The 26459-nt window shown below is 44.1% G+C and overlaps 1 protein-coding gene and 1 pseudogene across 1 annotated transcript in view; both read left to right on the forward strand.

Moving 5' to 3' along the window:
* PDE10A (phosphodiesterase 10A) overlaps positions 1 to 26459 on the forward strand; it is a 583168-nt gene that overhangs the window by 35185 nt on the left and 521524 nt on the right. The gene's annotated exons all lie outside the window — the stretch shown is intronic.
* LOC105748466 (putative transcriptional regulator encoded by LINC00473) lies at positions 5309 to 9088 on the forward strand (annotated as a pseudogene).

The raw sequence follows: 26459 nt of genomic DNA on the forward strand, positions 1-26459 counted from the left end.
CTTCCTGCCGCTCCCAAAGCCCTTAGGCTTCCGGTGACTTTTCCGTATTTCTTTAAGAAGACAGAATGAAAATCTAAGGCAAAAATGTCGCAGGTTTTATTGTCATAATAATATTGAAGGACAAGCTCGATGGAGGTGGCAAGTTTCAGGGGAGGTGGGAAGTGTAGGTGAAACTGAGGAGCTGTATGATTTCCCAGTGTTTTCCCCACATACTATAAAACATAAGCAGTTCATGTCATACACTTATTACCATGATTCCAACATGGAATTCCCGCAAAATCTCATCATGATTGGGTGAACCCGGCTGCCCTAGATGCTGTGCTGTTGTGCTCATTGAGAGACACGGAATTTATTAAAGTTGGGGAGACAGGATATGCACAAGCGAAACACTAAAAATGGTGCCAGGAAGCCCATGGCAGGGGCAGTGATGGCCAAGTGGGGAGAGACCAAGCGGGATAGTGGCTGAGAGGGGGGTTCCGGAGCCGGAAAGCCAACTGTGAATCCCGGCTGGGAAAATCATTCAATTTCTCTGAGCCTCACTGCTTCGTCTAAGAAATGGAGGATACCAGTCCTCACTTCAGAAGGTTACTGGGAAAAGGAAATAATACACGTCGGGAAGTACTTGACACACTGCTGGGAGCAGTACATTGCTGATGAAGGTTAACTCTTTATTATAAATTATTAGAGCAAGTGTGTGATAAAATGCCAATTGAGGAGTTTTGACTCTCTGGCTAGAACAGTGCCTGGCACATTGTAGCTCTGCGATAAAAGTTTGTTGAATGAGTAAATGGATCAAGCATCCTTTATTAAAGGAAAGCAAGGTCCCCACTTGCATGGAGAAGGCAATGGCTTGATCTGGATCTGAAAGACTCAGAGTTGTGGAGAGCTGGAAATTAAACCAGAAGAAATAGCAGGTGGAGGACACTGCTGAAGGGGGTGATCAGACCTCTGTAAATGGAAGAAGTGGTGTTGGGAGGAGACCAAACCAAAAAGAAGGATCGGAGCCATTGAAGAGGACCTTGAACCTGAGGGTGAGGAGTTGGAATTTCACATCATGCACATGTGGGTGAGGTTCCAGGAAGAGTAATCTAGCATCGCTCATGGAACCAACTGGAAGGGCAGCCAACTGCTGGTGGGAACCAAGCAAGCAGAGGTACTTCAGCGGTGAGATACCGAAGATGTGAACCAGGGCGGCAGCCAATAGCTCAGAGAGTGTCCTGAGGAGGGGGTCTCAGTCTGGACAGGACCAAGTTTGATCTAGCTATTCATCCTAAATTGAAGTTCTGCGAAGCCTCAAAGGGAAAAAGAGTACAAAGGTAATACCCTACTAGAAGACATAAAATAAATTCAGAAACAGAGTCGGCATATTGACGTTTGTTCCGTTGCTTGTGATCTAATTTGTTACTTTACAGAGCTGGTGAGTCTAGTATGATTCTGTGTCAGTTCAGAAGTGGTTTTTCAGACCCTTCGCCAGCTGATGGGACACCACGAAACAGTGAGTGTCGCTTATGTCGGTCTCAAGAAAGGCCTGTAGGGCTTTGGTCCCTCCCCTAAACTGACCTTTAGAGCTTGAAGGCATATACAATGATGTGACATGTTCGAGCCAGAGATAACCCACATCTTACATCATTCGAACTTATGTGAGCAAATAATGTACAAAGAAATCAGTAACTTTCCAAAAAGGACACAAATACTTTCTCAAATCTGGATAAGAGACCAGATCTCCCAACTTGTACTCCAGTTTTACATTATTTCATTGAATTTTTGCCATTGGTTTCGTTTACTGTGTGGTCTGCTTCACGTCTGAGGATTTAACTAGATCAGGCTGTGAATCACCCTTTAATACGGATTTCCCGTTTTGCAGTGCTTTGGACTTCCCAGGTTCAGCTGAAGACTGGTACGGTTTAAATTTGTTCTCATGACCACTTCCAGGCTGGCTGCCGTCTTCCTGACTCAAAAGGCCCCTTTTTGCATTCCAGATGGATCTGCTCTTCCTAGGTATTGGGAGTCTTCATGAATGCCCACTTGCAGAAAGAGCTCTCTCTGCGTGCAAAAAAAGAAGGCGCTAAGCAGAAGGAACCACCCATGGGAAGGCTTTGAAGAACCACAGCTTTTGCCAGGATGTCCTTTCTAGGGCAGTAACAAATGCAAAACAGGTAGGCGATGCTCCCACCTTAAGACAAAATTGCCAGAAAGCAAGCTCATCTCTCCTCCTCTCGACAGAAAGCATAAGATAAAGGCTGCAGAAGCGCTCGCTGTGCAAACTGAAAATGGTAAAAAGACTATAAACCACGTGACTGTGAGTGAATCATGTTGGATTAAAAACTTAACATCAAACCACATAAGCCTGTTAAAACAGTTAGCGAAGATTGGACTTTTGTGTACGTAAGGATAACTGTTGAAGCATTCTCTGGGCTCTCCTACTCAGATCATAGAGCACGTTTTAAATTCTGGAAATTGGCCATATTTTATAAGTCAGTCTAACTTCACTTTTTAGGGGAGATAATATAACAATAAGGAAGTCCAGCTTAACAGCGATAAAGGAAAAACAAGAGATTGGACTAGATTCATGCAAAATAATATTTTTTAAAGAAATCTCTTACACCAACATTCTTATTCTTCCTCATATTTTAGCCCTTATTATTATTCTATGATTATATAATATTTTATATTTTTATTTTCCCATTTTTTTCCCCTAAGTCATTTTTACTTCCTATCAACAACAAAAAAACAGCCAGAATGATGTTGGAACTCAACAGATAACTACAAAAAAGAGAAATTTTATAACATCCGACTTTCTCAGCATTCATATAGGGTTATTTTGGTAAAAATAGTTTTTTTATCAATTTTCTTAAGGACTGGACTGTTCATCATACTTTGATATTCAAATCATGTTGTTTGAGGACCCTACCCCATCGTCGTCCTTGTTGATTCTCTCTTCCCCCATCTGGTCTGACTGTCAGCTTCCACCCTGTCCATGGAGCGTATGGTTAGGGCACATCTCTCACATGACTCACAGGCTTCCTGAAATCTTCCAGCTCTTGAAAGAATTGCAGTTTCGTTTTGCAGTCCATTGGCATTGAATTCTGTCTTAACGTATCCATTAGCAAAAGTAGCAAAGACTGACAAGCAAAGGTATTGATGAGATGGTCTGGGATACACGTTCCTGTGGAGTGGGGAAGGCTTGAGTGAGGACTCAATTCCTTAGGTATTCAATTCCTTCGGGAAAATGTGTTACAAGGACTTCTGCTTTCCTACCCAACCTTGTAACTAGGGGATCAGATACCAATTTATTTTCACAACAATACTTCAAGCAAGGTATTATTATCCCCACTCTACAGATGAAAAAACTTGAAGCTGGGAAAGTTCATTGACCTGCACGAGGTCCCGCAGCTCATAAGCTGGTGGCCTGTGGAGCGTGGATGTGGATCCAAACGGAGATGACTCCCAGGCCAGCTCGCCAAGGCCAGGGAGAAGGGGAGGAGCACTGCTCCCTATCCGGGAGCAGAGGAGTGCGGCCCAGTCTTCGCAGGCGGTGAATCCATCAGTGTAGACACCACAGACGGGGCTTCCACTGGGCCTTCCTCAATTCCTCTCACCCTGTGAGGGTAGAAGGAGGGCAGGGGCGGTGTGGCTCCCAGCTCCCGCAAAGGAGAGGCACAGGGGGGTCTGACCCTCAGGCAGTGGTCCTCGAAGTCTGCCCCAGCAGCATCAGTGTCGCCTGGGAATGATAGAGATGTAAATTCTGAGTCCCACGCCCCAAACACACTCCCACTGGTGGGTTTCAGTTACCACTGGGACGTCACTAATGCAGAGTTGGGGAGAGATATACACACACAACCAGCTCTTCCAAGGGGAGTGGGCAGTTACTTCTGCTATCACGTGATGTCTGCATTCCTCAGATGCAACCCATTGGCAAAATTGTGCATTAAAAACCACGGGACTTAGAGTAAAATGCAGTCAGGGCCACAACACTCAAGAATCTGTAGTGACACTTAATAGAAAGATAGTAACTCAATAAAAATGGCAGCACAGTTTGCCCATGCTAACTGGTTAAGAAATGTGTGGAGACTGATAAATGTGTCACTTCGGAAAGGTCACCTTGATAAAGTCTGAAGTTTGCTTGTGGAAGTGAGTGCTTACAGTGCTGGGGCCGCCATGCCCAGCACCCTGTCTGCAAGGGGAAGAGAATAAGAGAGGGGGAGAGAGAAAAAAGATCCCAAGAGCAAAAGAACAGGAAACAGAGGGAAAAATACAAAATAGGGGAGAGTACAGGGGAAATTGAGAACAGGGAGGACCGAGGGGGAAGGAGTGCGGCTGATGTTACACAGAAGTAACATCAGGAGGGTCTTCTGAAACCAGACAGAAAGGGTCCCACCAGCTGCGGTGGGGGTGGCTCGTCGTCCTGGTGACCCGAGCGCGTGTGCCATTTGTGTGCTCCTGCTTTTGTCACCTGGGTTCTCAGGGATGAAACGCACGTGAGCAAACTGAAATTCACGTTTCGCTCAAGTTGTTTCCTAATATATCAATCATGCTGGGACAAATCCTCAAGCGTCAGAGCAAGCACCCGAGCAGAACTGGCTGCATTTACACCCTGGAAATGGGCAAATCCTTCAAGTCAGGGCTGCCCCCCCCACGCCTGCCCCACCCCGTGCACCTGTTAAATCCTTACCAGCACACTGCTGGTTGTAAAACACTGAATGGAATAGTTGGTATGTACTAAGTGCCTAATAAGTGCCTAAGAATGAATGTACTTTTCCCCAGGTGGAAGGCAAGTGGGATTCACGAAACAAACTGAAACTAGAAAGTAGACAAGGCAAAGCAGGAGCCCCAGAACTGGAGCAGAGCAGCCAGCACAGATGTGTGGGGTCCCACTGCAGACAGAGAGGAAAATAGTAACTTCCAGAACACATCTACTCTACCATCCCCTGCGGATGCAAAGAGACACTAAAGAAAATGTGTCACAAATTTTTAGCATCTTTTGTAATTATTTTCAAGGTGGAAACAAAACAGGGAATGATAATAAGCTCCAGTGAGACTTTAATTATTTTGTGAAGATTTTTTTTATCATAAATTGGCATTTTAAACTCTCCTGCCAACTCCCAGTGCATACATGGTTTACTACGCTTGCTTGTTGGCAAGCCCAAGTGGGATATTTAATAAATGACTCAGCAGCATACATTTATCGAACAAGATTTTATGAGGAAAAACAAAATGTACGTGTTTTTAGGGTGCTTGCCATCAAGCATGAGCAGTAACATCTAACTCATAAATCATCGTGCAAACAGCATGGCAAGATGAATGCTACATGGATGCAGAAGAGAACAAAGACCACGTAAGTTGGAAGAGAATCCCTCTGCCTGGCGTCTCCAAGAAGTCATCACATATGGTGCGGTATTTGAGTCTGGCCTCGAGAAGAGGGGAAATTGCAGGTGGAAGACAGACCCTGTGTGGAAGGGCAGCAAAGCCTGGAGCGTTTTCAAAGGACTGGAATAAGTTTGGTTTGGGTAGACAGTTTATGAAGGGGTATCTCTGTACCTCTTGCAAGACAGTACCTTCATGGCTGTAGAAATGGAGAGACTTCTGTTGGTTTCAGGCAGACTTGTCACACTTTCCTTATTACAGGTTTACTGTTAATGAATTATTAATAGCTCTCATTTACCGATCATCATTCTGAGTGATCATTTTCTCACTCAATCTTTACAACAGCCCTATGAAGTCAGTAATATTACTATCCCTCTTTTAGATGAGGAAACTGAGGCAGGAAGAGTTTAAGTAACTTGCCAGAAATCACACAGCTACTGAGTTTCAGATTTGGGTGCAAATCCCAGTCGGGGCTCCTAACCTTCCCACTCTACTGCCTGCAGGCAGTCCTCAAGTTGATGTTGGATGATGTTTCTTGAAAAGACACTATGAAGATGAAGCAATTTAAGTTCTGTGCTTTTCATAGAACACATGTTTTCATAGAAAAAAACGAGCTATTATTGCATCAAAATTTGGAGAAAATTAGCTTTATTCCTTCATTTCATCAATGACAAAGGTTATGGAATTGTGCACATCGTTAGCTCATTCCCAGTAACTAATCACGTTTCACTTCATTCAAGAACTTTTAAAAAATGGAAGCTATGGGCTGAGGGTGGAATGGCTCAGAGCTCTAGGGAGAACCCGCAGGGAGGCACAGGCCAGAGAAGGGTCCTCAAGAAAGAGGATCAGAGCCTGGAAAGGAATGCTCTGTGGGCCATGTCTGCAGAAAGTGACGAAGTGAATCCTGGAACCATACACCCAAATGTATCAGTGCTGTAAGTGAGAGTGGGACCACCAGTCCTGCAGATTCATCACGATGGAAAACTGCACCAGAGCCTCACATGAACTTTCCAAGAGCAAATGTATAAGAGGCAGGGCTGCTCTTTCCAGTTGGTTCCACCTTCCAATAGGAAATGGATTTGGTCACTTTTCCCTGATTATGCTTTCTCCTTGGCCTGGTTGTAGGCAAGCAGCTGCCAGTACGTCTGTGTGCTCCCTGGATTAGCTTCCACTGCATGTGTTTTAATACAGTCTTCCTTTTTCCACATTGATTCAGGCCAACCCTGTCTGCAAAGACTCAGTCTAATAAAAGCTTGAGTCTGGGTGCTACAGACTGGAAATGTGCTAAAGATGCCATAATATATGGCTGAAAGAGCCTTTATTCTGAATGTGAAGGAGACACCTGGTAAATCCTCTTGAATAAAATAACAGCTGGCGCCCATGTGCTCAGCTTCAGGGGTCTCCAGCTTAAAGGTGGGTTGTCATCGCTGTGAGGTTTACCAGTTGCCTCCACTGTGCAGATGTGGGATTGTTGAGAGCTGAGGATCCTATGACCTCCTCACTCCCAGGGCCTCAGTCCCAGGGCCCAAGAACTGGAGGTGGTTGGTACTTGGAGTAATCAACATATTCAGTGGCAAAGGATGCTTCCATTGTTGGAGCTGATTCTGTCTGATTCTCCATGGAGGTCTTATGGCTCCTGTGAGGAGTAAAGAGGGTTTTGGAGCTAGGCAGACTTGGGCTACCATCCGGTCCTGAGTTATGTGAGCTTAAGCAAGTGACTTAACTTCAAGGAGGACCATTTTTCTCACCTAGTCTCCCTCTGAAGATTATTATGAAGACAAGATAATACGTGTAATATTTCAAACATTATCTACACAAAGTATAGATAGAATTTATTTTACAGGAATGAAATACCAGAAGAAAACAAATGATAAAATCTAAACAATTCATCTGTTTCATTTCTTCTTTTTAAAAATTGAACATAGAAATTTATTATATGTATTTACACAGATATTTTTATACATGCAAAAATATGGGATCTCGGGCTTCCCTGGTGGCGCAGTGATTCAGAGTCCGCCTGCCGATGCAGGGGAAACGGGTTCGTGTCCCGGTCCAGGAAGATCCCACATGCTTGGGTACTGCAAAAAAAAAAAAAAAAAAAAAAGGGATTACATAATGCTGTTTGTTGATTTATAGATGTAAATATATACACATATACATGTACAGGTATCCTTCACTATATGAAATCTCATTATCTGAACTTGTTATCTGAACTCAAGAAGAGGATTTGGAAAGAAAGGGATATTCGTGTACAGTACACACAGCTTTTAGGTTATACATGTTTTGTATGCCTTGGCTCAAGTGACAGTACTTCCTAGAAATATCACTAAGTAAACTGATATACTCTAATTAATTCTTCATACTGGCTGCATAATACTCTGTAGATGTACTATATTCTATTCATTTTCCTATCAATGGTCATTTACTTTGCTTCCAGTTATCTGAGGCTGTATGCAATGCTGCAATTAATATTCTTGTATATACATCCAATGTGCTGAAGATTTTACTTCTCCAAATAAAATTTCATTTCCAATCTCTAAACAGAATTTTCTCTCCCATTTTATCCAATGTGCCCTTCCACACACATGCAGATCAGTTAACCTGTTATTGTTATACCCTGATTACTTCCAGACTTTATTTCTTGAGTACATGCTTTCAAGGGATTCAGAGACAAGTGTTTTGGAAAACATCAGGGCTCCCCACCCTGAAGAAAGCCCCGGGCAGGTTCCCTGAACTGAAATAGTAGCCCAGGGAGGAGGGCTCCATTATCCCATGAGCACTAGGGCCCAGGCTGTCCTCACCTCAAACTCTTCCAAGCTTAGTAACATTTTAGCCTAAAGTCATCTTTCTGGCATGGTTTCATTCAAAAATATATAGCATTTCAATAAAATAGCTAAATTATATACAGAATAGCTATTTTAATGAAAACAGCAAGAGATATGAGTTGATGTCCTCTCTGTTGGAGTTGAAGACTTAACCATATTTCTGCAATTTATTCAGGGGTGCCCATAACTGCTAATAAATTCTATACTATAGTTTTATGAAACCGTGTTAGCTTTTGATGACCAGCTGTTCTGGTTATGGCATCAGGTTGTTCTGATTTTGAGCTGGTTTCATCTGGGTGTTTTACCTCGAGTTACCGACGTGTTCATGGTTGTGCTTCAAGGGTGCCAAAGCTCTTGACTCAGTTTGCAAATCTTCTTGACTTACTGGGGAGGCGAGAATGCGGTATATTTAGACTTTTGATATTTATAGACCAGTGTTTGACTTCTAAAGTCTTTATGGAGAGAGACTAAGAGGGAAAGAATGACTTGTGATCCATCTATGGCATAGGATTTGTGCATATGTCTGGATTTTTAAACATTTATTATCTGACGTCATACAGCAGAAGCTGGTTTACAGGGTCCTGAATTTAAGACTTGAGAGGTAAGAATCTCTGAAATTGTCAAGACTATTGTTATTAGCACTTATGAAAAGGCCAGTTTGGCTTAGTGCAAGTAAATTATTAGTTATATCCTGTTTAGACAACTTGGGTAATTTTATGTTTAAATTGTGAATTGCTGCTCTTGACGACAAGCTTTGTGTAACTGACAGCAGCTTATTCTCAGCTGGTTTTTACCTGTTTGTCAAAATGACTATTCACTATTCTTTCACTGAATAATTACTGTTGACTCTCCGTTCATTCAACAAATATTTATCGAATCCTACTATGTGCCAAGCACTGTAGAACCTGTAACAACGTCTTAACATATACTCTTCCAATAAATAAACTCTTCCAATAGATAAATAAATAAATTCCAATAGATATTTCTTTCATAAGTTGTAAAGAATTGCTCAAAACTAAATGTATTACCTTCTCTTCCCAATTCCTCCTCTTCACTCCCTGCCCCATCTGCTTTTTTTTTCTTCTTAAAATTATTACCATCCTCCAAAATTTATGAGCTGAAAACCTCAAATCTTTCCTGATTTCTTTCACTCACTACCTATATCCAAATAATTACGAGACCCTCTATTTTTCCGCCCTAGAAAGATCTCTCAAAAATATCCCCTATAGTAAAAATTTTTAAATCTTCCTAAAAATTAAAAAAATATATATCCCTTCTCCTCAAGTTCCATGATCCTTGCCTTAGTTTAGACCAGAATCATATCCTGCCTGGGCTTTCTTGCCAACAATCTCCTCCCTCAGAAGTCCATCTCCTCTTGGGACTTCCCTGGTGGTCCAGTGATAAAGAATCTGCTTTCCAATACAGGGAACACGGGTTTGATCCCTGGTCGGGGAACTAAGATCCTACATGCCGCAGAGCAACTAAGCCTGCGTGGCACAACTACAGAGCCCACGTGTCCTGGAGCCTGCGTGTCACAACTAGAGAGAGAAAACCCGCACACCACAACTAGAGAGAAGCCCAAGTGCTGCAACGAAGAGACTGCGTGCCGTAACGAAAGATCCCTGTGCCACAACTAAGAACCGACACAGCCAAAAAAATAAGGAAAATAAGTAAATATTAAAAAAAAAGAAGTTCATCTCCTCTCTACTGTCAAAATAGTTCCAAATTCAAATTTGATCCTGTCTTTCTCCTGGTTAAAACCAACAGTGGCTGCCCATTGGCTGTAAGATAAAGTCAGATCTCCTCTGGGTGCACGCGATGGCCTTTGTCGCCTAGCCCCGCTTTTCCAGAAACCTTCTACATCCTTCACACGCACACATACCTTCAGTGCTTTGGTGTCTCTGGAACTTTGCCCACACTTCTTCTTCCTTTGGAACCACTTCCTCCCATCCTTCCCCTCTTCCCTGCTCTACCTATAATCTTCTCATTCTTCAAGGAAGCAACCCAAACGTGGCTTCACTGGCCAAGTCTTCCCTGCCCTCTCTTGCTGGTGGTGGGCTTCTCCTTTCTGGAGTGACCACCTTCGTATCTCTGGGGCCCTTTTCACGTGTTGGTTTACACCTCTGCATCCACCACCAGATCGTGTACTTCTTCAGGGAAGGAGCGACATCTTATCCATGTTTGTAGCTTCATGGAAGCAGTGTCTCACACATAGGAATCTTTCTGGGCCCTGAATTTGCCACCTTCTGCATGCTTTACGTTGGGGAAGTCACTTGGTTACATGTTTTCCCCTTTAATGTAATGGAAGTATACTGCCTGTTATATATCACATGGGGTTATATGAAACGTGATAAATGCAATAATTTGTATAAAAGTGTTGCTCAAACTGAAGTTTTTATCCAAAAGCAAGGTATTATTATTATTGCTGTTGTTGGCGTTTTATCCTATTTACGGTTTTGTTACTGAAAGTCGGGTCCAGCTGCTGGCCACTCGAAAACCAATACTTGAGAGGCAAGATTGGGAAGTTTGCTTTATTCCGGAGGCTGGCAGCTGGGGCAGAGGGTGGACTCGTGTCCAAAGGCTGACTCCCCACTGACCATCAGTGGGCAAGAGCTTTTAAAGGGAAATTTGAGGGGTGTATAGGAGGGGGGAGGGGGCTCCATGCAGAAACAGCACAGTCAGCTCTGACAGTCATTTTGAAATTGTCATGCTCATCTTGATTGTATTAAGTACAGTTAGTCTTCAGTTCCAGGATTGGTTTTTTCCCATTTCTTTGAGGCCGGTTCTCAGAATTGTGGCAGTTTTTGTCATGGCTACCGTCTGCTCATCATGTAGTTAACTTCTTCCACCTGGTGGGGGTTTCAATATCTGTAAGACAGCTCACAGGATGGGGCTCAGAATATTATCTATAGCCCTCGAGGAGGAGCTCAAGGTCCTTGACTTTGCTTAATGACTCAACTATTATTATTTTGTGTTCTTTGACTGCTTTACTTTGCTTCTGTATTTTCCCACTTCTCTGATTAAACTTATTCTTTGACTAGAGTTTTTCTACAGACAAAAGGCGGGTGGAGGACATGGGGGGAGAAGTACCATAAGGTTCTGCTCCTTTCAATATTTTTTCATGATTTTCTTTAAAAACTTTTCTATTTTATTTTTTATTGAAGTATAGTTTATTTACAATGTGTTAATTTCTGCTGTACAGCAAAGTGATTCAGTTATATATATATTCTTTTTTCATATTTTTTTCCATTATGGTTTATCCCAGGATATTGAATATAGTTCCCTGTGCTGTACAGTAGGACCTTGTTGTTTATCCATCATGATTTTCTAATAGCAAACTCAAGGCATGCGCCCACCTCCCTGCTTACAGGAGGGCTGCTACATTGAGGGCGTGTCAAGGTCACTCCTATTGGAATGCTTCTGATGGTACCTCACAGGAATGTCCTCACAGGAATGTTCCACAAGAAATGTGGAACTTATCCCGAATAGCAGGGCAAGTGCAATAGTATTCCCTGGATCAATACCAACTCTGCCCTTCCCAGAAACAAGCAAACGTGAGGTGGGAGGAGGCATTTGCCCCATCCTTCATCCTTCCTGGTTTCCACGCACTTTCCAGCCACCATGCAATGTAATCTACAGATGAGGAAGCTTTACAAACGTCTCATTTTCTTTCATTTTGTTCCCTACACCAATCCCTACACTAATAGTCAGTTATTGGATGCCTACAAACAGCAAGGCTGTGGCTGGAATTAATTTCTTGGTGAGCAACTACTGTGTGCATGGACTTAATGCACAGGGTTTAAGGCCATCCTCCCAACAGCCCTAAGGAGGGAGGGATTATTTCCCTGGTAGGCAAGAAATCAGGAGCTCAAAGAGGCAGTCCCTTGCGGAAGGACACAGCTCTCATGGGAGAAGTTTGGCAGCACGTAGAGCTCTGTGGCTTCCCGTGCCCTCTCCCCACTGTTTAATTCCTCTTCTGTCATCGCAGCAGACAGGAGGGAAGCTTCTCAGTCACAAGGTCCAAAGCTCTCACTTTTCCAACCCCCAATACCGCTTTTGGGCGTTTGGTGTTCAGCGTCTGAGTACTTGCTTATCCCTCTTTTTAAAAAACAAAACAAAATTGAAGTGTAGTTGATTTACAATGTCACATTAGTTTCAGGTGTACAGCACAGTGATTCAGTTATATGTGTATATATATATATATATTTTTTTTCAAATTATTTTCCCTTATAGGTTATTACAAAACATTGGCTCTAGTTCTCTGTGCTGTATAGTAAGTAGGCCATTGTTGGTTAGAAAACAGTTATGGTTCCCAAAGGGGAAAGGGGGGTGGGATAAATTAGGATGTTGGGATTAACATATACACACATACGCATTCCTCTTTGAGGTCACAGCATCTACCATAGTCCCTAACACTTAGAAGAAGGTGCCCGACAAATGTCTGTTACTGCGAATGTAGGGGAGCCAGCGACACCGGGACCTCAAGGCCAACCCTGGGTGCCGGCACCACTAGCTTTCAAAGATGAAGACAGCTCGCCTCCTTTCCCTGCAGAGTGAGTGCCCAGCAAGAGATTTCCCCCTTGGCTCCATCATTGTCACTCTTAAGACACTTCTTTCCTTTAGTTCTAGCAAGGCTTAAGGGCCCCTCTAGATCAAGAGTGAGGGGTTGAGCAGTCCACGGCCCTGTGCTCTGCAGTTAGATGGAGGGTGTCCGAGCACTTGCTGGCCTGACTGCTCGCTAATTCTGCAGAGGCTTCCAGAAGGTTCTGTGGCAACCACATACAAGCCCACTCTTCTCGTGGGCTCTGTTTGGTTCCTCAAACCCTATTTTAGTCTCATCCTTCAATAAATCTGCTCATAGGGTAAATAAAAATGATTCTCCTGCAGAGAACTTTGAGATCTCATTTCTGACTCAGATGAAGACCCTTGAACATGTGTCTGTGAGATGCCCACAAAGGTCCAGTGCTTTTCCCCTTTTCTACCTAAGTCTGAGCCTTAATATACTTACTTTCGATATATAATGTATACAATATATATAATTATGTATTAATATTATATATAAATATTAACTATATAGTGTACCTTTTAAATATTACATATAATTTGTGTATATATATATTTATTACTTAAAATACAATTAATTTATATTGTTCTCCTTAATAATATGAATGAAAGAAAAGTCAGAAAATACAGACATAACTAATAGAAGATGCAAGGCCTCTTGAATTCCACCCACAGACCAACACATAGAATAACTGTGTACATTCTTCGAACTTTTTACATATAGTCATTTACACATTTATATTTTTTCCAAAAATAATGTTTTATTGTGGTTACTATTTATAAACTGCCTTTAAAAAACTTACTGTATTATAATTATCTTTCCATATCACTAACATATTTTTATGTTATCATTTTAATATATACATGTGAATAATTTAACCAATCTTCTGTTGTTGGCTTTTAGGCCATTTGTAACAATAATTGTCATAGCCCAATCTTTAACTGCATCCTTAATTACTTTCTTTGGCTGAATTACTGGTAGTTTAAGAGCTGGCCTAAACTTTTTGAAGGATCTTAGTATCCTTCCAATAAGTTTGTTCTATAGCTATAGTAGCTGGAGGAAAATCCAGCAACCTTTCTCCCTCCCTGAGCAGGCCCTGGTGTGCAACTGCAAAATCTGTAGAAGTGCGACCTATTTCTATTAGAAAATTAAATCCTTTTTGACGTGAAGTAGAATATCCTTATTGGGAAAACAATGATTTGCAGTAGCTCTGAGGTTTAAAGAGTTCGCAGTGACCTGTGAAGTCATCTGAGGATAAGGACAGCCGAGTCTGCCTGAGGGTCCTGGATGTTTGGCGCTAGGTGGGCTGACGTGTAACGTCTGACCCTCCTCGGGTGGGACGCTGTGCTCTAATGATCCAGGGCTGGAAGCCTGGCTTGTTTTGTCTCTCCTGTTGTCCAGTGCAGGGACCTGCAGGGGGAGTGTGAACACAGGTGTGTCCAATCTCACAATCAGGATTGCTCAGTTAACTGCAAGCTGGGATTTTTAAACGTCAACTGAATGTTTTTGACTTTTCCATTTAAACTGGAACATTTGCGTTGGAGAAGAATTTAGACATTGATACAAACACTATGAAAGAAATCAAAATAGCAGTGCTTTCTCAATACTAAAGGACACAAGCACATTTAATTCTAGGTGAATGTGGTTAAAGGGTGTCTTTTGCTAGATTAGAAGGGATGGATTTAGTGCCAAGCAAGAACTACATGACTTCTAAGCATAACTGGCTCTGTCAAAACCTCTGGTCTTGCCTTGCCCTCGAGCCTCACCTGCATGTGAAATCAAGGACCACACGTCAGCAAGTGTAGCTGATCCTTCACTCCCCTCACTCTGCGGGGGGCGCTTCAGGTGGAAACCTCAGGCAGAATGCATCTGCGAAACTAATGTCCCGGGATCGTCTCTGCACACTGGCCAAGAAATCATATTTTTAAAACCTTTTATTTCGAGATAAATGTGGATTTTCATGCATTTGTAAAAATTAATACAGAGAGGTCCCCTATACCCCTTATCCAGTCTTTCCAGTGGTAGAAATTTGCATAACTGTGGAACAGTATCACAGCAGAAATCAACATTGTATAAGCAAACCATCTTACTCAGCTTTCACAGGTTTTACTTTCACTTGTTTGCGTATTTAGTTCCATGCGATTTTAACCTATGAGTAGAATTGTTTGACCACCATCATAATCAGTGTGCACAGCAGCTCCGTCACAAGGATCTCCCCCTTTAAGAGAGACAGCTCCCTCCCTTTCTCGCTCTGACAACTGCTAATCTGTTCTCTATCTCTATAGCTTCGTCATTTCGAGAGCGTTATATAAATGGAATCTTATCCTACACAGTCTTCTGAAACTAGCTCTTTTCGCTCAGCACAGTATCTGGAGACTCATCCACGTGTGTCTGTTGCTGCGTAGTGTCCGTGGCAGGGAGGGACCACAGTTTGTCTCACCCACTGGAGGACATCTGAGTTCTTTCCAGTATTTTTATTGGACATCTGAGCACAGGTTTTTGTATGAACATAAGTCTTTGTTTTGTTGGGATAAATATTCAGGAGCAACATTGCTGGGTCATATGATAAATGAATGTTTAGCTTTGAAAGAAACCGCCGAACTATTTTCTAGAGTGGCTGCACCGTTTTGCATTCCCACCAGCAATGTAACAATGATTAGTTTCTCTGCATCCATGCCAGCATGGATTGGTGTTATCACTAGTTTCTAAGATCTTACTCATCTGATAGGTGTGTCATGATAGCTCGTGGTGGTTTTCATTTGCATTTCCCTCATCGTTAATGATGCTGACGATCTTTTCATGGGATTATAAACTCCATTATCAGCACACATTGCACTTTCGTGCAATGCTTCTTTCCCAGCAATATAAAAAGAAGCAGCTAGTTTGTGGCGTCATAATTAGGGTAGAAGCAGTTTTTGCTCGTGTAATTCGTGTCTGCTACCACCTCCCCAAGCCTTGAGGTAACATCCTGTTTTTTTTTTTTCTCCTTTTTGGGGAGATGTTCCCTGTTTCAGTGGGTTAGGGTATTTTCACATTTTGCTCCCTGTGAATTGTCTGCTGTACCTGTGTAGACATGAGGGCTTGTGCATAAAGTCCGGCCCCAGAGTTTGCACTACAGGCCTCTGGGATGCTGGTTTCCCGCCTGGGGCTGTGAGACGTGACTCGTGGGGGAGGGAGGCTGGTTCTGATGTCCTCCAGGCGAAGGCCTCCACTCTTGGCACAGAACCAGTGACTCAACCTTTTGCTACCCATTCACAAGACTGGACCCAACGTTTCCAAGGTGGAGAACACTTCTGTGGACCCATCTACCTCCCCCTTGGCAATGCCGCGTCGGCACACTTACCTTCCTGACTCTGAATCAATGCGGGGCTCACGGGAGGGGTCAGAGTCGGTTCAGCTTAACCCTCACATTCTCATAAACTCTCCCGTGCTTTTTCACAAGGCCACCCGAGGGGGTTTGGCTATTCTTGAAAATTGGTGTCATTGCTTGATCAGTTGGAGAGCACGTATATTGTCCTAGTTTAAAAAAAAGAGAGAAAAATGGGTCACTCCCAATCTGCATATCTAACTATCAAATATTGAAGACACCCTTCCTTTACTGTTTTACTTTTTAATTTTAAGACACGCAGACTCAGCTGAGTAGCCCTGGCGGGACTCATGTACTCTGCCCCTCACCTGTGTTTGCACCACGTGGTTTAAGAGGGGCTGGTGACAAGGGAAGGTCTGACCACTCATCAGCCATCGGGAGGCTGGATCACATTGTTCCTGCTGCTTTGGAATCAGGATGGAGATTTCCTAACGGTAGAAAGTCTGTTTCTGCGATAACACTGATTTCATCTTCCATGTGTATGTTTTTTCTGGTTGGCAATCAGGCTTTTGCCCTCACAAGAGTAGGATTAGAACATAGCATTTGCTTTCATTGTTACAAAGGTGATGTCATAGAAAATTGAGAAATGATAGTTTCATTATCTGTATCTTCGTGGGTTTATATATTCCAAGGGCAGAAAGTAAATATCAGTGATATTTTTGTGTAGATGATGTGACTCTCACCTCAGACAAATTGAGGGCATAAACACTCCAAGGTTTAATTCTTCTTTCTATACGTGTAAATATACAAATGGAAAATAATACAGTTGTTCCAACTTCATGGCATCAAACGCTTAGCACAATTAAGCAAAATTCTCCACCATTTTGAAAGAAATTCTTTTAACAGCAACTTTTCTCACCCTGGCTCCCTCTTTCTAGCTACCCCAACTCCAACAGCCCAGTTCCCGGCACCACTGTTGCTTGTGCTGACTCCACACTGCTACTCACCAGCTCAGATCCCCGTGTCCATCACTGTGTCACGCCCTCACTCGCACCCTTGACCTCCCTGCCCCCCTCCTGCCTCACTTTAGCAGGACATTGAGCGTGTTGAAGTCCATCTCTCTGTCTCCACCCGAACAGCTGAAGGTGGCTGGAGAAAACACACACACACGCACCACACAACTACACACACCACACACACCACACAGCCACACACACACCCAACACACAATCACACACACACAACAGACACACAAGCACACTACACACACAACACACACCTGCACTCTACACACACCCAACACACAATCACACCACACACATAACACACACACCACACACAATACACACACAACCCACACTCTACACACACCCAACACACAATCACACCACACACATAACACACACACAACACACAACATACAATCGCACAGCACATCATGCACACAACTCCTGGGGCAGAGGAGGAGCCAGCAAGGAGCCTGAGGAGACCACTGAGTTTGCAGAAAACCCAGCAGAGTGTGGTGCCCTGGGACCAGGGGAAGAAAACATCCTGCGACGGGAAGGAGGACCGAGGGCTGGTCAGCTGGCACATGCGCCGGTGGACCAGGGAGTCTGAGGACCGGGAATTCACCACCAGGGCCAGCAACACAGGGTCGGTGCTGCCTCTGACAGAGCCGGTCCATGAGGAGGTGGGCTGAGCGTCTGATGGGAGCGGAGCCCGAGAGGGAAGCGATGGGGAGAGACTCAGGCACAGACAAGTCATCAAAGGAGTTTGCGTAAGAAGAGAATAGACGGTCCGGGGGCATGGGGATCTTACCCAGACTCCTGGCATTCCGTTATGTCTGCTACCAACAATGGCCAGAATCATGTCTCTAGTCCTGACTTCTCTGTCCCAATGTCCAGACTGTCCACCTGCCCGATGTCTCCACCTGGATGTCCAGCAGAGACCTCAGACCTAAGTCCGAGCCCCTGATGCCTCCCCAGACTCCCTTACCCTTCTGCCTCTCTTATTTCAGCAATTCCGTGCTTTCTCTTGCTCAGGCCCAAACCCTTGACATTATCTTCGATTCCTTTCTTTGTCTCACATCCCACACCCGATCCCCTCAGAAAATCCTGGGGACTCAGCCTTCAGAAGCATCTGGAATCCTGCCCCTCCCTACTCACTGCTGCTTCCCGCCCCGCCCACTGCCTCTGGTACCTGACCTGCTGCCCCTAAGGCTGCCTCTCTTCTTCCACCTTGCTTCTCTACTATCTAATCTCAAGCCTGTGCCAACCTACGTCTGTCTCAGGCCTCAGCTCCAAGCTTGCCAATCCTCCCAATCGCACTTAAAGTAGAAGCCCAAGTCCTCGGAAAGGCCAACAAGGCCGGCCTTGGCCTGGCCTGGCCTCCCCTCTCTGAACTAACCCCCGGCTCACTCTGTTACGGCCAACTGGTCTGCAAGCTGACCTTTGGGCACACCGAGCCCTCTCTTGTCTTAGGGCCATTGCACTGGATATTCCCTCCGCCTGGAGCATTCTTTCCCCAGGAATCCCAAGTATCGTTCCCTCGCCCCCTTCAGACCTGTGCTCAAACGTTACCTTTCTTTATGAGACTTAGGCCAACCGCACTGTTCATATTTCAGCTGAGCCGCAGCCCCCTGGTCTTCCTCACCGGCTCTTCCATCCACAGCACTGTCACCTTCTAACACAGCCAGTGAGGTTTAAATTTACTGTGTTATTCCTGTCATCTGACCTCACCCTCAGCTTCTAGAATGTAAGCTCCCTGAGGGCAGGGATCACGTGGTCTCTGTTCCTTGGTTTATCCCTATGTGCTTAGTAAATGAACCACCCCCAGGGCCAGGTAGCTCTCTCTCTGCTCTGTAAATGGACCATTTAAAGAGCAACATGCATCCAGCTTTAAGTCTGTTTTCACGCACAGCCCGTTGGCAGCTTAGACCTGCTTACCTTGGCTCTTACCTCTCAGCTGTTGGCGATGTTCCAGAATGGTAGCGAGGTGTATGGGCAGGAGCTGGGGAAGCCTACCTGGGGACCCGTGATCCCAAGAATGCGATCTCCGTCCTTGTGGAGAGATGGCTGCCCAGGCAGCACCCCTTAGCACCAACAGGCCCCCACTTGCCCCCTGCCCGCGGGAGCTGGTTTCCAGTGCCTGACAGCCCACGTCAGAAGGTACAGACCTTCGCTCAAGGCCAAGGGTGGTGACAAAACGAGCCTTCGGGTTATTCTGTGAGCATATATATACGGGTTCTTTCTCCAAGCAGACTTGGCTCACATAGAGGTTGGAGAAGATGCTGTGGTGTCTTGAAAATGAATTTATTTTACTAATATTGGTTGAGCACGGACTGGCACTCCCCAAATGATGGGGATGCGGTAGTGTAAGGTAGAACCCCTGACCCGTGGGATGGAACATTCTAGTGGGTTATGCCATGTGAAACAAGTCAACAAACACAATAATAACCTTTTAGAAAATGAGAGAGAGGGAGGCGAGGGAGCGCCCAGGGGTTACGGGCACAGAAAGAAAGGCTGGAAACATCCAAAACAGGTTTTCAGTCAGTTTCAAAAGATAACAAAGGCTGATCGTGCCCACTGCTGGCTTTGATTTTTGTCCTGGGATTTATAGTAAGCAGGTATAGGAGAGTGTGTGTGCGTGTGTGTGCGTGTGTGTGTGTGTGTGTGAGAGAGAGAGAGAGGGAGAGGGAGAGGGAGAGCCTACACTTAGAAGATAAGCATTCGATAGTCAATCAGTCTAATTACACCAGGGTTAGAAGACCAGTGGCGTTGTTCTTAAAGATCAGAGTCCTTGTACAATCTCCCTCCAGATCCACAGAGTGCCGTGCGCATAGAAGGTTGTCAGTAAGAATTTGGAAGGAAGGAATAGGTGCAAGAATGCATGGGGGCAGGTAGGTAACAAAGCATTTACTGCGGAGCAGAAAGTAGATGTATGAATGTGCTTGAGCTGCTTTAGTGTAGATCAGGAAACTTTCTCTGTAAAAGGCCAGCAGTCAATATTTTAGGTTTTATGGGCCATATGGTCTCCATTGCAGCTACTCAACTCTGCCGTTGTAGCCTGAAAGCCGCCGCAGACAACTGTAACCAGTGAGTGTGGCTGCGCCCCTGAAAAACTGTTCACCGAACAGGCAGAGTGCGAGCAGCAGTGTGTTTAGATTACTGTCGTTTTCTAGGGTGATTAAAGCGTATCTAATGATGCGTGATGTTAGAAGCCAGACCTGTAGAGACTCAGAGACTCCAAGGCATGCAGAGAACGGGTCCAGAGAAGTATCTTTTCTACCACGAGCTTTCTGAAAGTTACCAATAGCTGGGTTTCTGCCTTGGTCAGACTTTGATTGGAGCATTGGATTTGCTTTCATCTGCACAATAAAGTGCAAGGACCAGATTGAAGAGCCACTGAGTGATCAGAGTTGTAAAAATAGGATTGTAAGGATAGCTTTGGATGGGTGACCTGGGCTAGCAAACTGCAGTCGGTGGTCAGCCAATCCAGCCAGTGGCCTGTTTCTGTCGAGCCCCCAAACGAAGAACGGCTTCTACATTCTCAAAGGGTTGTAAATCGGAGGAGAAAGAGAAAGACGAGGAAGGGGTGGGGGAGGACGAGGAATAAGAGGAAGAGAACACGGAGTGAGAGACTCTCGGTGTCGCTGGAAGCCTAAACTTGCTCTTTGGCCCTTGCAGAGGAAGCTGGCCACCCTCTGACTAGAGAGTAGGAAGACCATGTTGGCAGAAGACACTTGGTCTGTGGAAGGACCAAGCACCGTCTGTTAACAGGAAATGCCAAGGGGTGCCTGGGTGGGCAGGGCTCTGAGCAGCTTCACCCCTATCGGAGCACGTGCCCCCGAGATGCCTGCACTCCCCATGCCCGGGTATAGCATCCAGTGCGGCTGCCCGGCTGCCCTGCCCGAGGGATGGTGCGTGTTCACATGCTGGGTGGACAGACGTCACTGTTGGAAAGGGAACGGGCACAGGGACAAAACTCTGGCTCTGATTTCCTCTCTAAAGAACTTGGTCAATCAGAGATGGCAGGCGTCAGGTCTCTGTGCTTCCTGACAGAGCATAAGGAAGAGAAAGTTTTCAGCATTAAGATGGGCTTCTAGGGAGGGAACTCCCTTATTTTCCCATGTTTATTCAAGAATAGAGTCAGGTTTTTAAACCTCGACAATTTGCCATGTCTGTGGGTACAAAGCACTTCCCAGAAGAATGCGGTTTACATTCATGCTTCTGCTGTTTGGTAGGAGCCAGAGCTTCTGTCATCTGTCGTTGAAAACAGCTCTCTGTAACTTATCACGAGGTTGCAAACACGTCCCTGGAGAGAATTTGAGTCCGTGTCACTTGTATTATTCCTTCCCAGGTGCCCTCACTGCCACCCCTGAGGGAGGCTTCGCGTGGGAAAGCCTGGGAGGAGGCGTGGTCTTGGCTCAGGGGTGCCTCTGGAAACAAGAGCGTAGCCAACTAGGTTTGAAAAGTGTACGCTAACATGCTTTATTGTAGGTAACATATTCAAATGGGATATTTAAATCCATTTTCAAATGCAGGTAGTTCAAGTGCAAAAATCAGTTTGTCACTCAAGCAATTCTGTGAGGAGAAGTTGTACATCTCAGCTGAACTGTTGGCAAGTGAAATAGTTATTGTTTGGAAAGAAGAATTTCTGGCCTTCCTTCTGGAGTCGGGTAATGGGGTTTACAATCAGTTAAGTATCAGTGACATTAAACCTCAATTCAACAGAGGTTGACTGTGGTCCGAGGTCTATTTCTGAATGAAAACAAGCCAAAGCATTCGATTCACTTGTTTTAAACCTGGAAATGCATATGGCATTTTAATTATCCATGTTTTCCAACACTATTTGTAACTTGAGAGGATACAGCCCATGGGCAGGGGCAGGGCGTATGTGGGAACTCTGTACTTCTTGCTCAAGTTTTCTGTGAACTTAAATCTCTCATTTAAAAAAGTTTACTGAAGAAAAACTACATACGTGTTTGATCCCACCTTCAAAGAGTTCTGTATGAGACCATCGTGGTTAAAAATTCCTACAGCTTCTAGTATGTGGAATTCAAATTTACTTTATTCAGTCTATATTTTCTTACATCACCCTGGGATTGTTGGATTACAAAGTTATTTTCCTTTTTGGAGCATTAAGTGAATTAATTTCAGTGGGCTTTCTGTATTTACTGAGCATTTATTGGGGGATGGTGAGAATGAGGCCCAACCCCCAGAGGGATAGGGAGCCGGGTCCCTCACTCGGAAGCAGATGGTTGGGTGCCTCAGTGAGAAAACACAAGCTGGAAGGCACAGCGTACTAAGATACAGATCACAGACTTCAGACCATGTAGTTTCCCCTTCAGGTGGAAATTAAATGTACACATAGATTTATAACAGTGGAAGCCAAAATCTTATTCCTAAATTTGCTCCGATTCTGCCTTAGAACTAAGCGTTAGATTTCAGCATCTCCCAGGTACGGAGATTGTGCCAGGATGTGTAGCAGACACTCTTTGCAGCCATTCTCTCTCCCTACTTCTTTGCGGCTGGCAGAATCTCCCTTTGTCCCTGTTTTTACCTCCCGAGTGTCCTGGGATTGTGGCCGCCTCCTAGTCCAGGGCTGAATTGTAATTGACTTAAGACAATCATGGTAATTCAGTTACCCCTGTTAGTGGTAGTTTAGCATGGGCCATGTAACCCAGTCCTACCCTCTGTGGCAGGAGATAGTTGCCGGGAAAATGGTTTTTTCCTAGAATAAAATGAAGTTTGGGGTGCGAGCCACGACCCTCTTCTTCCCTGGGATGAGTGCAGGGATGGGAGTTACTGCTGCCATCTTGCTGCAGTGGAAGGAAATCCAAACAGATTTCAACAAAGCTTTGACTTTGAGCTGCTGAGTTAGCCAACCTCGGAACCACCCAACCCTGAGACTTATGTGAAATACTAAATTCCAACTATTTAAACTATTTTTCATGCAATATTCTGCTCCCTGTAACTGAGAATATCTTATCAACACCAAACTTGGACAAGAGAGATGACTCTTTGAAGATCCCCATATGGTAAAGACAGAAGTGGTGGTGTCAGTTAACAGAGGACATTGTTTTAATTTATTATAACGACAGTACGGTTGGTCCACATCCCACAGAGCAAGTTAATATTTAATTTGTCTGACAACCACTCAGAAGAGACAGAATTGTTAATAATTGAAGACCAAAAGGAATCCATTTTTTGTTTTGTTTTCTTGTTTCTACAATCTTTTTACCCAGAGCCACACAGCGTCACTCTCAATATAGACGAGTTTAGTGCACATACAGATCTAACACAAAGCAGGAGAAAGAGGCAGCAGAAGGAAAGCACTGGTGTCTTGTTTTCTTTTCTCTTTGTCATTAGCTTTGGCTGTTCTGTTGTCTTGTAAGATGAAGCCAACAAGAAGGCTTGGCCTTAAATTCCAGTTTTGAATCTGAGTACTTACTGACCCAGTTATAGCAAAAAAAACATGTGGAAATCAAACTTGGAATTAGGTCATGGAGCCTCATGACGCTTGACAGATATTTTATGTTTTTGTTACTGGCAGATTTTGCAGAAACATGTTTAGATCAACAGATTGCAAAGTAGAAACTGGCATTAATTCCCACAATTGCTGACAATATATTTTTAAAGAATATTTAAAGCAGAATCATTATACATTCCCAAATTAATGTTCCCATAGCAATGCCACCTTGTGCAAAAGTCATTACGCATTGATTGTTATAGTTTACATCTTAAACTGGACTAAGCATTACCTTCACACCAAAATGTCTTTTACTTGTGGACTCATACATTTTAATTCCAGGATCGTCTCAGACTTTGGATTGTTTCAGAAGTACAATAAAAAAATAGGAACTAAAAACAACGGTCATCAGCATGTCAAAGGTGCTCCGATCTTTGAGCCGCGGTGTTTGAGCAGACTGAGTGATGTACTGAAGAAACAAGCTGGAGAAGCTTTGAAGTATGTGCGTGGCCATGACCTAGGCTTGTAGCAATAATCTTGGCTTTTAGGAAAGCAAAATCAGAGCACATTGGACCATGGGGTCCACTGATGCAGCATTGTGCTATCTGATTTGATGTGCAATGCCCTGGGGCCTCACCGTGCAGGAGCCTTTGAGGGCTGGCCAGGTCACTGGAAACAGGAATCGCCAAAGACGTAGCAGTGCTCTGTCGTAGGCAGGGGAAGTGTCTTATACCTTCCTCGGTTCTGTTGTCTTGCTGCTTCTCTGCTGTAGAGAAAACATGGCCTGAAGTGTGACAAGCTGCAGCTGGGGCGGGAAGGCCTACCCTCCTTCTTTAGCCTGCTGTGATCTGTAACTCTTCACTCTAGCCTTCACATGGAATATATGGTCTATATCAGGTTTTAGGATTTCATTATATTTTCTTGTCTTATTCTCAAGTTATTTCTCATTCTATTTTATAATTTTCTTAAAATTCACTGTTTTTTTTTTTTCTTCTAATCATTACAATTTGAGAGAAGAGACCCTGTCTTCTCTCTCAGCCTCAGCCTTACACTTGTCAAACCTAATGTTTGGCTGGCCTGAGAGGCTGGGCCTCATCCTCTAAGCCTGGTTCTCACACTTCTGGTTGAACATGAGCAGTTAGAGCACACATTTTCCTTTTGCAAAAGAAAGTTGGCTTTGGACGTACTCTGCAATTGTACATTTTCAACTTAGAGCTCCATGCTGATGGTTAAAAGCCCCCTTTGGGTGAATTATAAAGTGCTGAAATTATATTTGATTATTTTGGAAGAAGAATATGCAACAGGACAGTGTTTCTGTGCCTTGAAATCAGGACTGACATTCTGTTCTCTAAATTTCACTTTTTCTCTAGAAGCATCCTGACCACATCTGTCATTCAAACAAACCAGTTGTGAGACGAATTGGAAAAGAACATGGAATCCTTTTCCAAGTCTAGGTTTCTGGTCCTAAATGCACTTTGAAATACTCCCCACTCGTATAACTATCTCTTCCACACATGTGCGTGTAGGATAACTTCCTGTATGAGATTACATACTCATGGAACTATTAATAGAATGAAACCAAGATGGGTGTATCTTCCTACATGTTGGCTAATATCACTTGGTTTGAGAAAGGAGAAACTGGCCTTGGGTGGTTCACGTATCTCATCAACTTTTTCCAGAGTGGCTCCTACTGCCTGAGTTGGTGACAGTATCACTGGACATCTTCCATTTCACCCTCTCCCTTATGCCTTTGTGCAGCTGCAGCATATTCCCCCAAGATGCTGTGCCTTCATTCTGGCATCTGTTCTGCAGCTGGGAGAAATCTCCATGGGATAACATGAAGGACAACTTGCTTAGTGTTGTAAACCCCTTGAAGATGAAAGATGCTTTAACAGGTCAAATCCTGGAATCATGTTTATGAAATTGTCCTCATAACTCTTCACGAAGCTGCACTTGGTACGTTGACCGTCTAAGGCTTGGAGGCAACTTTGAGATGTGGGGACACTCAGGAGGAAATGTCTGTTTGTTTTCCAAGTTAGTTTAGCTCACTGGTGACATCATAAGATCACTGTCACCTAGGCAATGGAACATGTTGCTATGGGAACCTCAAAACTGATAACACTGCTTTAAAATGTTGACAGTTGGAAAAGCCTCCTTTTTTTTCTATGCTCACGTCAATAGAGATGCATGTATTGGGGGGGTGTTTTGTTTAAAACATTAACATTTAAAGTTTGTTAATATAAACTATTTGGAGACAAATAATTTGTGACACTTAAAATATTTAGAATATTGAAAATTTGAGAAAAGTATTATCATCTAGCTGCATTAAAAGTAGCTCTTGTGGGCTTCCCTGGTGGCGCAGTGGTTGAGAGTCCGCCTGCCGATGCAGGGGACACGGGTTCGTGACCCGGTCCGGGAAGATCCCACATGCCGCGGAGCGGCTGGGCCCGTGAGCCGTGGCCACTGGGCCTGCGCGTCCAGAGCCTGTGCTCCGCAACGGGAGAGGCCGCAGCAGTGAGAGGCCCGCGTACCGCAAAAATCAAACAAACGAACACACAAAAAAGAAGCTCTTGTGTGCTGGAACTGTCACAGGCTTGATGAAGTTAGAGTTGTTATAAGGAAGATATAAAATCTCCCTGCAAAGCTAAGAGAAACACAGACATGGTACTTCTCACTCACGTCTTACCCTGGATTTGGGCCACCAATGAGTGATTTATGCACAGACTCCTGATGCATTTCTTTTAGATTTCACTTCCCATCTCCTGAGATTTCCAGGTTTCACAATATAGTTTATTGAATCATGACAGTCTCCTTTCATGAAACCATGGCCATGCATGCCATATCTTCCCATGCATGTTTATGTAGTCACATGTACATGCATATGTGCATATCTATGTATGAGTGCATGTATATGTACATACATACAGTC

The sequence above is a fragment of the Orcinus orca genome, chromosome 12, assembly GCF_937001465.1.
Source record: "Orcinus orca chromosome 12, mOrcOrc1.1, whole genome shotgun sequence".
Classification (NCBI taxonomy): Eukaryota; Metazoa; Chordata; class Mammalia; order Artiodactyla; family Delphinidae; genus Orcinus; species Orcinus orca.